This window comes from Danio rerio, chromosome 21, assembly GCF_052040795.2.
Source record: "Danio rerio strain M-AB ecotype USA chromosome 21, GRCz13ab, whole genome shotgun sequence".
Lineage (NCBI taxonomy): Eukaryota > Metazoa > Chordata > Actinopteri > Cypriniformes > Danionidae > Danio > Danio rerio.
In genome coordinates this window covers 46,962,501-46,979,821 of record NC_141041.1, presented here as the reverse complement: position 1 = coordinate 46,979,821, position 17,321 = coordinate 46,962,501, and the positions used below count along the sequence as shown (strand labels likewise).

Here is a 17,321-nt window from a genome sequence, read left to right as displayed (position 1 = left end):
GGAAAACAGAGAAAATGTTTTCCACTCATGTTAATTTATTTCAAATATTGAAAGAACTTAACATTTAGATTTTTTTTTAATGCACCAAAAATAATCTGCATTTGTTCTTTGGGTATGACCTGCTGTGTCCTTTTCTTTGCATACTGTCAGTAGATTCACCAAGTCCTACCCAAGTCCTACCAAGCCCAAAATTTGGAACCATCCTGTATAAATTGAGGAGATTATGCTTAGTAATTTTAAAGTGCATTGTGGAAATTGTTTTAGTGAGTCCAAGAGAAATAGGCAGCTGAAACCAATTATTCTTTAAATAATGAATATTAATTAGGAAAGCAATTTTAATCCACCGAAGAACTCGAATGTCAACAACTACATTCAAGCTGGACTGAAGCATCGCCTGAGGAATTATGTGATTTCCTGGGGTGCATAAGGCCCTCAGATTAATGCCAAGAACCTTGCCAAGATGCCAAAATGAACAGAAGTACGAGCCAATGGGATTATAGGATAAAGTCAGCTGTAATGCAAGTCTAAGGTCAGTGGTACAACTTGATAAACAGATGGATCTTGCAAATCAACTGATTTGAACTGACTTGAAGAACAAGGGTGAGGCTTAGGTGCATAAAATGCAAACACCTTGACAAACACAATCACATTAGAGCCACCCATAACATGCTAGTGGTTTAATGTAAACAAAGACACTAAGGGATCATTCACACAATATGTGTTTTTCCATTCCAGTGCACTACTGCTATTGTTTTTCAATGTAAACGCAATTGATGAATGTGTATGACCGATACACTCGCGTCTTTTGAAGCGATGTACACATTATCATCATGTTTTTCTAGGTGCCGTGTCAACTTCACTGTTTACATGCAGTGCTGCTCATCACTGTTAGTTCCAAAGCAGTGGACCAGAAGGTCTCAGAGAAGGGGCAAGCATTGCAAGTTTCTGTTGACAATGTCTTGATATCCTCATCAAAGCCTATTGAAGGCAAGCCTAAAACCTTCAGTCTAAAAAGCATAAAGACTGCCATGACATTGCCTCCATGGCAGTAAAAAGAAAAACTAAAAGTCAGTATGTGATTGGCCAAGATCAAGTTAGCCTTATGGGTTTTCCAATGTTAACCAATACAGACCTTTTCAACTCCCGCAGTAGTGAGGAACTCTCTGTCCTAGTGCTCTATGCTGGGCGTTTTAAGATGCAAAGATGCATCCTGTGTTGATGGTTCCAAAGTGAAGTTTATTTATAAACTAATTTCAAGAGGATCACGTGCTTATGATTGCTTTCAGCTGGTCACACATTATCGAATTTATGATTCAAAATCAAACGATTCCTAAGCCACCATAAATACCCTAAATTCCATATGACAGCCATGTTCGTTTTGAAGAATACTCCCTTAAACCCCTACTCCTCCTCCTTTCCTAGATGGGTAACACAGTGGCCCAGTTATTAGCACTGTTGCCTTACAGCAAGAACATCAGTGGTTCCAGTCCTTACCAAGCCAGCTAACATTTCTGTGCGGAGTTTACGCATTCTCCCCGTGCTCACGTGGGTTTTCTCCGGTTTCCCCGATTTCTCCAACAGTCCAAAAACATCAGCTTCAGTTAATTGACTAATCCCAAATCAGCACCATAGACATGCTCCTAGTAAGTAGTTATCTCTAAAGAGCAATTACTATGTGTTCATTAGCTACTACACTGTAAAAAATGGCCGTGATTTCATCGGTAAAAAACTGTAAAAATGCTACAGTACAAATCCGTAATCTGGTTATCGGTATATTTCCTTAATATATACGGCGAATAACCATAAATTGACTTTCCCAGAATTCCCTGCATGGCACATCACTTTTTATGCATTTTGTTGACATTAATATAGATCTTTTTAGTTGTTTCCCCATCAGTTATGTATATTAGAGATTTATATTACATCTTATGTTGATAAACAATGTTTATTTCATGACTTTAATTTTATGCGTGTTACTATACTGGTGTTTAGTAGCTGTGTGAATGACACTGAGCACCTTCTATATGCTGATACTCTTTTTCTGCTTGTGGGAAAAGTTGATTAGCATTGGCTCATTATGTAACTTCCTCATCACCACCTGCATGTGGGTGTGCTAACGTGTCTAACTGTGAAACAAAAGATGTTGGTCATTCAAAATACAGACATATTACCTCTATAAATTTCTAAAATACAGTAGTTTGCCGTAAAAACGAGAAATTACTTTTACGGTTTGTACTGTGTTTTTAACGGTAAAGTACTGGCAACCACAGCTGTCGTTGTTTACCGTAAATTTTACGGATTTATTTTTTACAGTGTACAGTAGGGGCGTTCTCGAGATCTACCTGAGCTCAAACTCCCCTCTCACCTTGCAAATGGGAGGGAGCCCCAGGCTCGAGGATCTTATGAGCTCAGGGCTCACTCCCTGGACAGCATGCCAAACAAGCATCAGAGTGAACTCTTGGAATACACATATAGAGACATTATTTGCCTGATGGACAATAAAAGAAAGCAAAACATATTCAAGGAGAGGCCGCAGCCATTGTAGAGATCAGAATATCACAGAGATCTGGAGGCTGGGTCTTTATATTGACTGTGAGAAATCCTACAGCTACCCAAACCATGCCAGAAACCACACAGCATAGCCACTCGAACAAAATAAGCACATAGCAACATTCAAGCAACTCCGGTGATGACTTTCCGTAAATTGTTCTAGCATAGTTTCTAGGCCAACCATGTCTATTTATCCTCTGTAGGAAACACCCCCTCTGTTTTTCAGTATCTCTATTTTGCCTTTGAACTCAGAAGCCATCCCAGAGGAAGCAGCCTTATTTTAGGCCCATGCTAAAGCTGCAGGAGGGGGGCATGCTGGAGCCCTTATTTAATGTCTGTTTGGTCGGTCTGCTTCAGAATTCAGAGTTGAGTACAATTACACATTTATATATGTACTATACATTTCAGTCAAGACAAATCTTAAAATAGATGTTACCATTTATTAAGTATAGTGAAGTGAAGAATGAGGGAAGCCTTAGTGCTGAGACATGCTCATATTCACAGGGTAGGTATACATATTGCCATGAAGTAAGGTGGGGGAACTCCCACACACTAAGATGCACACTGCGTTCCTTTGGGAAAGGATCATCCCTATGCCCTAATCCCTTCTAAGGGTTTAGTAACAGAATCCCCAGTTGTCATTCTATGACACTAAACAAGTTCCCTGCGCAAACAATCATGGATGCCTGTAGCGTCCATCAGTTGTAAAATCCTTCATACAGTAGGTCCCTTCATAGTGGCCAGTTTTGAGCTCTTCTGTTTGGAACGACACTTCTGTAAGAATGAGCAGAGCAGGAAAAGACAGGCGAGGGCAGGAAAAGAGAGACAGGGCCCGAGTTTGCCACCTATTTTGTATCTTTCTTGACCATGTGACTAAAGCCCAAATACTGAGACATTCAAACTGACCAATCAACATGTGACCACATCATGAAACCCCCAAAGTCCACACACCAGGCCCTGATCTTATCAGTTTCTGCCTTTGGAGTCAGTATGGACCTTCTTGAGTCAAAACGCCATGTTTTGTCATATAAACAAATGCATATGATAATTTAGCCTCTTACAATTCAATATGGTGGCCATGATCACTTAGAAGTTCCCTTCGGAGGCCGATATATCCCATTTGAAAGGTAATAAAAATGTCTTAATGTATTCATGTAGACATGTGGTAATAATGGGTGGGAAGAGGGTTCAAAGGAGATACTCATGCAGTATATTGTGCTCAGAAAATTACTACACCCTCTTTTGTTAATGAATGATTTTATCCATTTCTCAGTGAAAAGACCAATGTATTTTGGTGCATTTGAACTTTCATTCATTTTTCTTTAACTTAGTAACTGATTTATCAGGGGTTTTTACAGAGAAACACCAACTACTGTGGCATATGTTTTATGCTGCGGATGGTTCCAGCAGACACACAGCATCAAGAAAACGTTAATATTAGGTTGGATGTAGGTCGCCAGCGTCTATCGACAATGCTATTTTGATGCCCAATAACAACGTTATTTGATGCTGATATTTGGTTGATTTTAGGTTGTGTTGGAAAGTGACCAAAATCCGATGTCGAGCCAAGATCTTAAACCAACGTCATATTGACGTCAAATACTGATATTTATTCATCAGGTATGGCAACCACAATCCAATCCAACGTCCACACAACGTCAAGCTGAAACATTAATAGACGTTGCTATTTTGTCGTTTGTAGGTTGCGTTGGAAAGTAACCAAAATGCAACGTCTTTTCAACGTTGAGTTCTGACGTCAACCCAATTTTCATTTCCAAACAAAATGACGTTGGGGTACAACGTCAATTTGATGTCATGTTGACGTCTTGTGCCTGATGGGTCCTTCCAGCCGCAGTGCAATCAAACAAAACGTTTAATTAAACTGTTATGTATAAAATAAAAATATATATTAAAAATAATAGTTTGGTCATCTAACATCTTTAGCAATAGAAAGAGAATAAATTCAAAATTCAAATGAGTTATTACTAAGATTATAACTATTTGGAAAACCTTTAGATTTTAGAAAAAATGTAAAAAAAAAAAAAAAAGATTTAGATTTTTTAATGTTTCTCTGCATTTTTTATTTTAGTTTTTTGGTTAGATTAGTTCCAGTTTTAGGGCGAAGCAGTGGTGCAGTAGGTAGTGCTGTCACCTCACAGCAAGAAGGTCGCTGGTTCGAGCCTCGGCTCAGCTGGCGTTTCTGTGAGGAGTTTGCATGTTCTCCCAGCGTTTGCATGGGTTTCCTCCAGATGCTCCGGTTTCCCCCACAGTCCAAAGACATGCGGTACAGGTGAATTGGGTAGGCTAAATTGGCCGTAGTGTATGAGTGTGTATGTGAATGTATGTGTGGATGTTTCCCAGAGATGGGTTGCGGCTGGAAGGGCATCCGCTGCATAAAAACTTGCTGGATAAGTTGGCGGTTCATTCTGCTGTGGCGACCCCAGAATAATAAAGGGCCTAAGCCGACAAGAAAATGAATGAATAAGTTCCAGTTTTAGCTTTGGTACTGACTAATCTAATGTATATACTGTACACAACCAGAGTATTGTTAGGAATCCTATTTAAAAATATATCAATTTACTCAGACAGATCTGTCTGAGATATTCTCATTTACGCTGAGTACAGTATATAGCAATACATTCCGCAATATCTTCTGAAGTAGAAAGAGAAAATCCTCTCCTAAAGAGAAAATCTTCCCTGCTTTCCAGAATATTCAGGAAGCATCTGGAGGGAAGGGGATGAGCCAGATAAGACTCAGAGATCAGATTAGAGAAGGATCGCTCAGCGAGTGACCGTGTCTTCCCAAACCCCTTGAGTGCACCTGATCAGATCTAATTATACATATCACTGCTGATCTTCCTCAAATTTCACTCTCGTAGTACTACGCTACCTGGTAAAAGACTTGTTGATCCCAGTTGTTAGAGCAACAAATAATAACTTGACTTCTAGTTGATCATTTGGAAAAGTGGCAGAAGGTAGATTTCTCGAAAGAATCATCTGTTGAACTGCATCCCAATCATCACACATACTGCAGAAGACCTACTGGATCTCACATCGAGCCAAGATTCTCACAGAAATCAGTCAAGATTGGTGAAGAAAAAAATCGTAGTTTGGGGTTACATTCAGTATGGGGGTGTACGGGAGATCTGCAGAGTGGATGGCAACATCAACAGCCTGAGGTATCAAGACATTTGTGCTGCCCGTTACATTACAAACTACAGGAGAGGGCAAATTCTTCAGCAGGATAGCACTCCTCATACTTCAGCCTCCACATCAAAGCTCTTGAAAGCAAAGAAGGTCACAGTGCTCCAGGATTGGCCAGCCCAGTCTCCAGAGATGAACATTATTGAGCATGTCTGGGGTAAAATGGAGGAAGCATTAAAGATGAATCAAAAGTCTTGATAACTCTGGGAGTCCTGCAAGAGCGCTGTCTTTGCCATTCCAGATGACTTTATTAATCAGTGATTTGAGGCATTGCAGAGATGGATGGATGCAGTCCCCCAGCTCATGATGGAGTCAGACACAATATTCATTCTTTCTCCACTGCACCATGTCTTTATATTCTATACTGGACATTATTCCTGTTAAGTGAGAAGACTTTTTCTAAGCAAAGTCAGACTTTAATGTCCTAATTAAATTATATAAAATCAAGGCATGATCATATTTTATTTTGCTAAAATAAGTGTAATCTACAGGTTTTTGCCTTTTATAAAAGCCACTTCTGATACCAAATGATCAACTAGAAGTCAAGCTATTACTTGTTGTTCCTAAAACTTGGATTAGACTTTTGTCAGGTAGCGTACAGTGCAAGGAAACCCCCTTTAGTCATTTTCTGAGTTAAAAAAATTAGGGCTGAACAATATATTTTTTGAGCATCGATTTCACGATATGTGTATCTACAATAGTCACATCAAAGGATTAGATTATTTATTAAAGTAAAAAAAAAGATTTTATGAAATATCATTGTTTAAAATTATTTTAAATTATATAAAATTATTTTTGAATGTGAATACCGTTCGACTCCTGAGAAAACCTTTAGCACTGTTCATTTAACAGTGTATGTATTTTTGCTCTAATGCAGATGAGCTACAAAGAAAAAAACTTGATCACCTCAGTAAAACTAAATCTTTCAAAATAGAGCTATTCAGATCATCTAGTGAAATTATATTCATATCGCAGCAAAACAAGGAATAGGATATTTCCAATATCGTGCAGCCCTTAAAGGAGTAGGGTGTATGCGGAGCTAGTGTTTCTTCCCATACTAAAAAACTTACGGTGTATGGTTAATGTGACTTTTTTCCATTTTTATACCGTTCCTTTTACAGTTTCGATGTTGTAATGTAATTAAAATACAATCTGTTTAATAGACTTTGGCGTTCATTTAGTTGCTCAAGCATAAAACGAGACAAAAAGCCGTTTACTCGCAAGTGCCTGTCAGAATCGGCAGGCTAGCGCAAAAGCTCCATTGAATATACCGGGGTAAAATAAATGTTCATATTTAAAAGACATGGCGGGGAAACATTTATTTTAATGCAGAGCTTCTTATACAATCTGAGACTCACTTTATATCAGATATAACCAATGGAGGTCGCTGATTTTTAAAGAAAACAGACCTTAAACAAGCCGATTTTGCAATAGCATACAAGTCACCGGAAGCGCTTAACCCAGGTTACAGTTAAACTCTGCTGTTATTTTGGGATTTCCGCCTGGATTTTGCCTACCCAAATTTAAAAGCTTCCCAAATCCACATGCAGAGGTGTAAATGCAAACATTTGGTATCATTTTAAAGAAAACCCTTTGAATTATTTTCATAAAACACAATTGAAAGTGTTTAAAATAACTGTATATGTTGTCTGTGTTATAATAAACACCTTAAAAAATGAACCGCTTTTTGTATTTTTTTTATAAACACAAATTTGAAAGTGTACCTTTTAGGTTCTGTGTGTTCTGGGCTGCTGTAATTAATTTTGGTGGTTCCTGCACATGTGTGTTATCATAGGGGGAAAAAATGTCTCTACCATAATCTATGCAAAAGTTATTGTATTCCAACTGATAAGAGGTGCTGTACAAGCCCAGGGATTGATCATTGTTTACATATTTCACTTTTCTTTTGTTTGATCAAACATAATTCACTGTGTTTGGACCACATCAGACATATAAAAGGATTACTTATGCACATCACCTCAAAAACAGAGGAGAATGGCCCTGAAGCGCACAGCATAAGGTAAGAGATGACAGCTGTCTGTGCTATCTGGGGCTGCTTATTGATCATAAATGTATTGTTTTCACTTCTGCGCCATGGAAACACCGCGATTCATTCGACAACTGTTTGATATGTGAATATAATTCAGTAAAAAGAATGCTAGAACTGTATGAGCACAGGCAAGAGCTTTCATTTGAGCTATAACTTGTACATGTGTCATATGAAAAATATGAAAATGAACCAATGTATAATACCTAGCTAGGGTATCCAAAATACTGTGTATTTAAGTGTAAATAACTTTTGTGCAGTAGAATAAAAGCCAAAGTGATGCATATGTGCATAAAATATAGATTCTACACTTTCAAACGAAACCACTTAAGGGGGTCTGGTGCAATGCTAGCCCTTTAAATCTGAAAACGAAAGTCGATGACGTCACAGACCCGGTACCTGGTCTGTGATGTTTAACTGATTAAAAGTTCTTTAGCATACTTCGCCATATACCCTATTGTCTAAGGCAATGTAGGTGAAGGGTACGGGGCTATTTTCCTGCAGACTAAACATTCAGCAGGTTGTTTTGTCTGCTCAGCTTTGATTTAGATAACATTACCCTTGATCTCTCTGTGTGACTGAGGTCAAAAGGTCTTGAATGACATGTGTTTGTCAACCTTTCAGCCCACGTATAAGTTTCAACGTGGCTTTTATTGTGAAGGCTTTCATTTCACGGTGCATATTTGCTCTGTTGTTGTCTACCCCCGAACAAAGATGCTGACTGAACCTTGTGGAGCAGAGCGTAGCAGGGATCAACACGGGTGCATTAAAACGGCTTTAAAAATGCAGAGGTCATCATTTATTTATTTGATTGTCAAAACCACAGAGGCATCAGTGTGATGCTGGTTAACTGCTCAAGCAGCAAGCCCTTCACAGTTGTGCCTCATAATGACTGTTTGTCAGGGAATTATGATTTTATGTGATCAAAACATTTAGGGCCCTATCATACACCCGGCGCAATGAGGCGCAAGGCGTGACGCAATAGTCTTTTGGTAGTTTCAGCTTGGCGCAAGAGTCGTTTTGAGGCATTGCGCTACGCTGTTTAAATAGCAAATGCATTAGCGCTCATTTGTGCGCCCATAGGCGTTCTGGTCTAAAAAGGAAGGCGTTCTGAGGCAGACCGCTGGCGCGTTGCTATTTTGAGAAACTAAAATAGATTTTTCATTAGACCAAAACAAACCCGGTCTAAACTCCAGCGCAGAGTTGCGCCTCACTTACACACTGCTTAATACGCACAAGAGAGCAATAGGCAAATATCTTTACATATGAAAAAATTTAAATATTAAGGATATATTTAGGATATAACAGGAATAGATATAGTATATAAATATAAAGGATTAAAATATTACAAAACATATTATTTTCTAGCCTACATAAATATGAAAATTCACTGCTTTTATGTCTTCTTCATCTCGGGAGGCTTTTTCAGTTCATTCATAACAATTTGCTTTTGTATAATGTTATTATTATTAGCAGTATTATTTATTATATCCATATTTATATTTGTTTTATTAAAAACAAGCTGAGATTTGCCCACCTGTCAGGTTTTAGACCATATGGGGCACAGCATGTGTTTTAGGATATAACTCAGGTTTTTGAGCACATTTTGTTATTATTGTTCATTTATTCGTTTGCTGGAAATTAGAACTGAATTTAGAAATAGTTTTGAAACGAATATTTGCGCTTAACAAACACAATTAATTATTTATAGACTAATTGATGTCTGTGCGTAAAGGTTTCCCTATCGAATGTGAAAGTGTTCCATTTTCTCTCATTCTCACACAGTAGATGCTCTGTTTAACAATTTTCTGTTAAAAAAACTGTTAACTGTTTGCTAGTGAAATGCTCAGTTTTTCCACTTAGACTTACTTTACGTCCTGTAAATAGCGAATGCGCTTATGGCGCGACGCAGCTGGCTCTTAAAGGGAATGGGAGATGAAACTCTAATTGGTTTATTCTTAAAACACACCTATAACTCATTAAGAAAATAAACTCAACCCTTTTAGACCATGCGCCACGGCGCAAAGCGGATTTTCCCATCCTTAAATTAGCAAAAATGCGTTCTGACACGCCCTGAAAGCGTTTGCGCCCTGCATTTTGCACTCTGCGCATGGACCGTCAAAATAGAGCCCTCAAAGGCTTCTGAAAATTTTCCCTGTTGTCCCATTATCCAGAGTCTGTTTAGAGTGTTACTACACCTCTAGGCAACCGTGCTTCAAAATCACAGTTTGCAGAAGCTCTTTGCTCAAGATATTTAACTCATCTGCAAAAAAATGAGTGATGTTTGCCTACAGTTGCTAAATTTCTAAGTGTGTACTAGGGCTGCTCATTTATGGGAAAAATCATAGTCACGATTAAATTGGTCATAATTGTGAAGATGATTAGTTGAAGTGCTTTGTAGTTTGTATAAAGCAGTGTTTCTCAACCACGTTCCTGGGGGACCACCAGCACTGCATGTTTCGGATGTCTCCTTTGTCTGTCAAACTCATCACAGGTCTTTCAGTCTCTGCTAATGAGCTGATGATCTGAATCAGTTGTGTTTGGTTAGGAGACAGGGACAATGTGGTGGTCCTCCAGGAACGTGGTTGAAAAAGACTGGTATAAAGGATAAAACGCTATACTCAAAAATTACTTTTGCTACTTGTTTAAATTACTTATTTAAAACGAAACAACACAATTTTTAAGCTATTTTTTGAGAGAACTTATTTGTTTAATGTTCAATCCACTTATATTAGTAAAAACGGTTAAGTTAACTTAATCGGTTTGCATTGGGACAACATGAAGGAAGTGTGTGGAACCCAGCATTTTTTATTACAGTGTAGGCTATGATTACCCTGTGATTTAATAAATCAGTCTTTCTTGTAATATATGGGTAAGTTTGGCCATCAGACGCACAGATAGCATGTTCTACAGAGGCCGTAAGTGATGGATGACAGGGAAGCGCTTGCATAATTCACAGAAAATTAACTAGGGAAGATGAAAAGTGGTGTCTACCAGATTCAATCCTCCAGACGAAAGAAGCTCATCCCAGGTCAGTAGGTGAAGTACACACACGGATGCAATCAATGCTCCAAAAACTGACACACCGTGTAGCTCGAATGCCATCAGATGTAGAGTAAAAGCTGATACTTTCAGTTTGCAAATGGCTTTAACCCTTTAACTGCCCCACCAAGAAAGAAAATTTGGATTGCATTTCTTAACTCCAATCAATGCATTTTTTTCCCCAACACATCCCATAATAAATAAACCTCTACAAAATCGTTGACATGTACCGGTAAAAGGAGCAATTAATTAATACATATACTATGAAAAATCGGAAAACACAAAGTGAATATATTTTAAAACACAATTTTAAATACAACATTTGAACACTAAATCATCTTCTTTTTTAAGTATGCCATAAAATATTCCAGATTCTTATTTAACAAGTTTTCTTTTTTTTTTTTCCTTAATAGAACCAAAATCAAGTGTAGTAGTGCAACAGGAATATGTTTGTTTGTTTGTTTGTTTTGTAAACCAAGAATGCTGTAAAACATTATTTAAAACAGACAAAACATGATCAACCATTTGGTAGAGCAGGCAGTTAAAGGGTTAAGCTAATGACGTCACTAATTACACTGTGTAAAATGCTTTTCTAGTCCAAATATCTAATAATTCTTAAATCAAGAAGCATTTTCTACACAGGCTGAAGAAAACTGTCTTGTTTTAGAAAAAATATGCCCAAATTAAGAGTTTTTCCCCAAAACAAGCAAAGAAATCTGCCAATAGTTTAGCAAAATAAACTTGTTTTTCCTTTAGGCATGACATGATATTGCTTACCATATATTGGCAGATTATTTTGCTTGATTTAAGGAAAAACTGTAATTTTTACATGTTATTTCCAACCCAGGCTCATTCTCATTAGAAAGCGTTTGCGCCCTGCGTTTTGCACTCTGCGCATGGACCGTCAAAATAGAGCCCTCAAAGGCTTCTGAAAATTTTCCCTGTTGTCCCATTATCCAGAGTCTGTTTAGGGTGTTACTACACCTCTAGGCAACCGTGCTTCAAAATCACAGTTTGCAGAAGCTCTTTGCTCAAGATATTTAACTCATCTGCAAAAAATGAGTGATGTTTGCCTACAGTTGCTAAATTTCTAAGTGTGTACTAGGGCTGCTCAAACAGGCTGAAGAAAACTGTCTTGTTTTAGAAAAAATATGCCCAAATTAAGAGTTTTTCCCCAAAACAAGCAAAGAAATCTGCCAACAGCTTAGCAAAATAAACTTGTTTTTCCTTTAGGCATGAAATGATATTGCTTACCATATATTGGCAGATTATTTTGCTTGATTTAAGGAAAAACTGTAATTTTTACATGAACCCAGGCTCATTCTGGAAACGTAGCCCCGCGGACGTTTCTGGAGACCGCGGAATACATCCCGGGAGGTACGTATTTGTGCAGTTTTTGTTTTCGTGAATCCGCGCTGTTGTCGCGTAAAAAGCCGCCGGAGGCCGCTGTCGAGCAACCGTCTGTCCGACTGGCTGAATGACTGAACGATTGACTGGGAGGCTGGCCAATCGTTTTTTCCTTTCCTTCTTCCCTAAACCCAAGCGATGATTTACAAAAGCCGTCCAGAAAAAGAAAAGCCCTCTTCCGATTTTGACCGCGTTTTCGGATTTCACCACATTCTCGCCCCGTTATGAACTTGTTCGCTTTATTTTTTGGATTCTGTTTTTTGTCTTACCTGATTTCTGGAACCGCTCTTAAAAAAATTCGAGTCTGAACAATAAAACTAGACCAAATCATGCACAATAGCACTAGGAATTTAAAATAACACGGCAAATAGGATCCATCTTGATGTCACGTTGGCTTTAAATGAACAGTTTCTCTAAAAGGCTGGATTTGAGCATAGCCTGGAGACGGGGAGAGGCTTGAAATGTGGATTTTCGCAGCTGGAATGACATCACATCTGTCTATGTGTTCTCTAGCTTTAATCTCTGATTTATTCCCTTCTCTCGCGATCCCTCCCTCTCTCTCCATCATGTCTCCAACCAACCCCCCATTCGCTGATGCATCGCACCAGTCCCGCTGAAGGCTTCTTGTCTGCGCGTGAAACTCCTCAGCTGTCTATTGTCAGAGAAGAAGAATGCCTTTATACTGTCGACATAATCTGGAGTTTGCGCTGCCTTGGAGGACAAGTGGAACAACTGTAACAGCTCACAATGGGAAACACGTTTATAACTGTGAGCACATTCATGGTGATGATTATTATAGAGAAATAATGAGGGCGTTTATCTTGCCATGTCTAAATGTGTACACTGAAAAAAAAAAACATTCACTGGGTTTGCAATGTTTTAGGGTAAGCGCTTAAAAACTATTTAAATGGGCTGAATTTAAACACAAATTAAAATTTAGTAATGTTCAACTTCATTTGATTGTTTAAATTCAGTCCATATCTATTCTTTGTAACCACTTAACCTTAAAAATATGTAGTAAATGCAGTGAATTGTTTTACGTTCATTATTGTTTGGAACTAATACAAACCCTAAAGGGACCGTACTGTACTGTACATTAGTGGAAAATTATAGCAATTGTAATTCATTTTGTGATATTTATTGATATTTATTATATTTACAGTGGAAGTGCGTCTCCATAAAATCTAATAAGCAATCTATAAATTTCCCCGACACGTTTTCATTGTGTTCTGTGCTATTTGCAGTGCATTTCTGTATTTGCATGTGTTGTGAATATTTCCATGCACGTGTTTAGTCAATGATTGATGAATTGATGTTGACTATTTGCATCTCCATAAAATCCAATAAACAATCTATCAATTTTTGGGGGTCCCCCAACACATTTTCTTTGTAGTCTGTGCTATGTTTGCAGTGCACTTCTGTATTTGCACATGTTGTATTTCTATGCATAACGATCTATAAATACAATCAAGAAAAATAAAGTGTTTTAGCACTTCATAAGTCTAAAGCTGCGTTCACACCAGACGCGGAACGCGCGTCAAGCGCGAGTGATTTACATGTTAAGTCAATGCAAACGCGCGAATAGATATCCTGCGGCGCGATATGCGCGGATTTTGGGTTTTGCGCGTTTGACGTGCTAATCACTTGAGTTCGAAAATCTGAACTTCAGCGAACATTCGCGCCGCGTAAACCAATCAGAAGCTTGCTTTTGTGGGGGCATGATTGTGACATATCACCTGTTGTCGGTGTTCCGGGGGAAAATCTTCCAGCTGACACCAACAACAGTTCATCAAACTGGGCTTGGCTCAGTCAGAAGCACCGCTGAAAGCCTTCGTCATCCAGGTTCAGTTTCTGTAGGAGTTTATGAGCTCACAGAGCTGGATGTACCTCTGAAAGGATGTAGTGGACTCAGACACGACCCTAAACGTATCGACGCTGTTTTTTAGTCTTCATAAAGCACATAAACACTGTTATTTTCTTCATAAAATCCATGTTAGCTATTTAGCTACGAAGCTAGAGTCACCGGGCAGACAGAAGCCCTGCCCATGACGCGAATCCGCGTCTGTTCTGAAGTGAATTTGACGAGCAAATGAAGCGGGGTTTGACAAACGAATGAAGCGAGTAAACTCAAATGTTCATGCGGCAATTTACGCGAGAATATCGCGATTTATCCGCGCGTTCCGCGTCTGGTGTGAACACAGCATAACAGTATTCAAGTACAGTCATTGAGTGATAAAAATAATTCAATAAAATTAATTGTTGTTTAAGTCACAAGTGGTGCAATTTTAATGCCTGAATGCTTTTAAAATCATTATACAATATACAATTCCAGGCATCAAAAACACAAGCAAATGATGAATTATAATACAAACTCAACATTGCACTCGACATTGTTTCAAGAGTTCACACTTAGATATTGTTTGACAACTGTTAGCAGGTTTGGCATGCTGTCCCGGGAGAGAACCCTGAGCTCGAAGATAGTTGAGCCCAGGGCTCCCGCCAGGTCCATAGAGCATGTGAGGGGAGTACGAGATCAGGTGGTTCTCGAGAGCTCCCTTGTGGTAAAGGAGGAGAAGGGGTGGATAGGGGGTTTCTTAGGAAAACGAAGATAAGGGAGTAGATCTAGCTAGGCTACTTATAGTGAGTTTGGTTTAATCTGATTGGCTAACTAATGAATGCAGATGGGTGGCCAGCTGCAGTCAATCATATCACATGCTCCTGTCGAAATTAGTTTTTAAAACTTCACCTGTGGCGAGGCAGTGGCGCAGTAGGTAGTGCTGTCGCCTCACAGCAAGAAGGTCGCTGGTTCGAGCCTCGGCTCAGATGGCGTTTCTGTGTGGAGTTTGCATGTTCTCCCTGCCTTCGCGTGGGTTTCCTCCGGGTGCTCCGGTTTCCCCCACAGTCCAAAGACATGCGGTACAGGTGAATTTGGTAAGCTAAATTGTCCGTAGTGTATGAGTGTGTGTGTGTGAATGTGTGTGTGGATGTTTCCCAGAGATGGGTAGCGGCTGGAAGGGCATCCGCTGCGTAAAAACTTGCTGGATAAGTTGGCGGTTCATTCCGCTGTGGCAACTCCAGGATTAATAAAGGGACTAAGCCGACAAGAAAATGAATGAACTTCACCTATTGTGAATTATCATATTGCGATATCGATGATATCGACGCTTTATTGTCTAGCCCTATATCAAAGCCTTGTATTCTACTTTATATGTTACTGCTTTTTCAAACTACTTATTTAAAACTAGCTGAAACAACACAATTCTTGAGGTTTTTTTTTGGGACAACAAATATTTATTGTCCAATCCACTTAAAATTTGTCAAGTTAACTTAATTGATTTGTGTGGGTGCACCATGAATGATTTTTTGACTGTGTACTTCGTGTTTAAAAAGATCTTGTTTCACTTTTATGATGGAATCTTGACATCAATCCCATCTAATGTTTACAATTAATAACAGGTGTGTATTTTCTTCCTCTATAAATATCAGTGTAGACCAGGGGTCACCAAACTTGTTCCTGGAGGGCCGGTGTCCTTCAGATTTTAGCTCCAACCCTAATCAAACACACCTGAACAAGCTAATTAAGGTCCTGCTATGTATACTTAAAACATCCAGGCAGGTGTGTTAAGGCAAGTTGGAGCTAAACCCTGCAGGGATACCGGCCCTCCAGAAACGAGATTGGTGACCCCTGGTGTAGACCATTTCACTGGCCCATGATCATTTCCTGCTTGTTATCAAACTATTTCATAACTGTAACAAGAGGCAATTCGATCATAACTTCATGTTAAAACAGCTCTCATTGCACTATTTATCAATATGTTGCTCTTTTTAGATTAATTAAAATTGAAAATGTAAAACAGATAGTAAGCTGGGACCATTGTTTTTGTTAATATTTTTCTATAACATATTAATTTGGGTGTGCTACTTTTTGGACTATTATCATAGCTCCAGATTAGGCTTCAGTACTGACTAATCTAATGCACAAATATAACATTGTACAGCTTCCTAATAAAAAAAGATAGATTTGTGAGGAGTGTACGTATAAATGCTGAGCACTGTATATGACCAGAATAAAAAAAGGAAATACTAAAAATCCTAATGAACACATACATGATTGCTGCAAGAGATTTCCATAATAAATTTGCACCAATCCCAAATCCTCAAGAGCTTTATCTTGTAGACATGCATTGATTGATCCTTAGGAAAATACTGATTTAATTTTGCCCATGAACATTTCATGTCATCAAACTGTTTCATAACTGTAATAAGAGGCAATTCGATCATAATTTAATGTTAAAACAGCATTATTCATCAACATGTGGCTCTTTTTGGATTAATAAAAATGAAAAATGTAAAACATATCATAAGTTGGGGCCATTGTTTTTGTTGTCATCCATCAAAATGCTCTATAACCCACATTACATTAGATAAATTCAAACAGCGCACAAATCTTCTGTCAGCTCCTATACTGATGGAGCCGGGCGGACTAAACCAGCAGCTGAAAATCTTCTTAAGGTGTTAGTCAGACTGCTCAGCTATTTTTAGCGTATATAAAACCCACTACGATCAGTGTTTTTACATTGCTGTATTTGTGTTACGCATTAATAATAATGGCAGCATAATTGGCACATACAGTGCACTGCATAAAGGTGCACACCCTATTTTGAAAATGTATATATGTAAATGTGAATATAGGTGGTGCATTTGAACAAAACAGATTTACATATTTATTAAAATATTATTTTAGTCATCAAACATATTTAGAAATTGAAAAATAATGTTATTTACCATAAATTAATTTATAGTTATTAATTCATTTTTATTATATTTGTATAATTTTATATAATTTTTATTATAATTTTATTTTAAAAATATAATTAATTTAATTATTACCATTATTATTAATAATATCATAAATTCAAGCTAAATATTGCAAAAATAAGCTACACATTTTCTACAAAATATTTTATTGTTTTTGCTTCTCTTGATTTTTCATCTTTTTAAAATTTGTATTTAATATTTTTCTATAGCATAAATTTGGGTATACTAGTTTGGATCATTATCGTAACTTATT

The 17,321-nt window shown here is 38.0% G+C and overlaps 1 protein-coding gene across 4 annotated transcripts in view; it reads right to left on the bottom strand.

Moving 5' to 3' along the window:
* Positions 1-17,321, bottom strand: part of ppp2r2bb (protein phosphatase 2, regulatory subunit B, beta b) — a 133,373-nt gene that overhangs the window by 66,289 nt on the left and 49,763 nt on the right.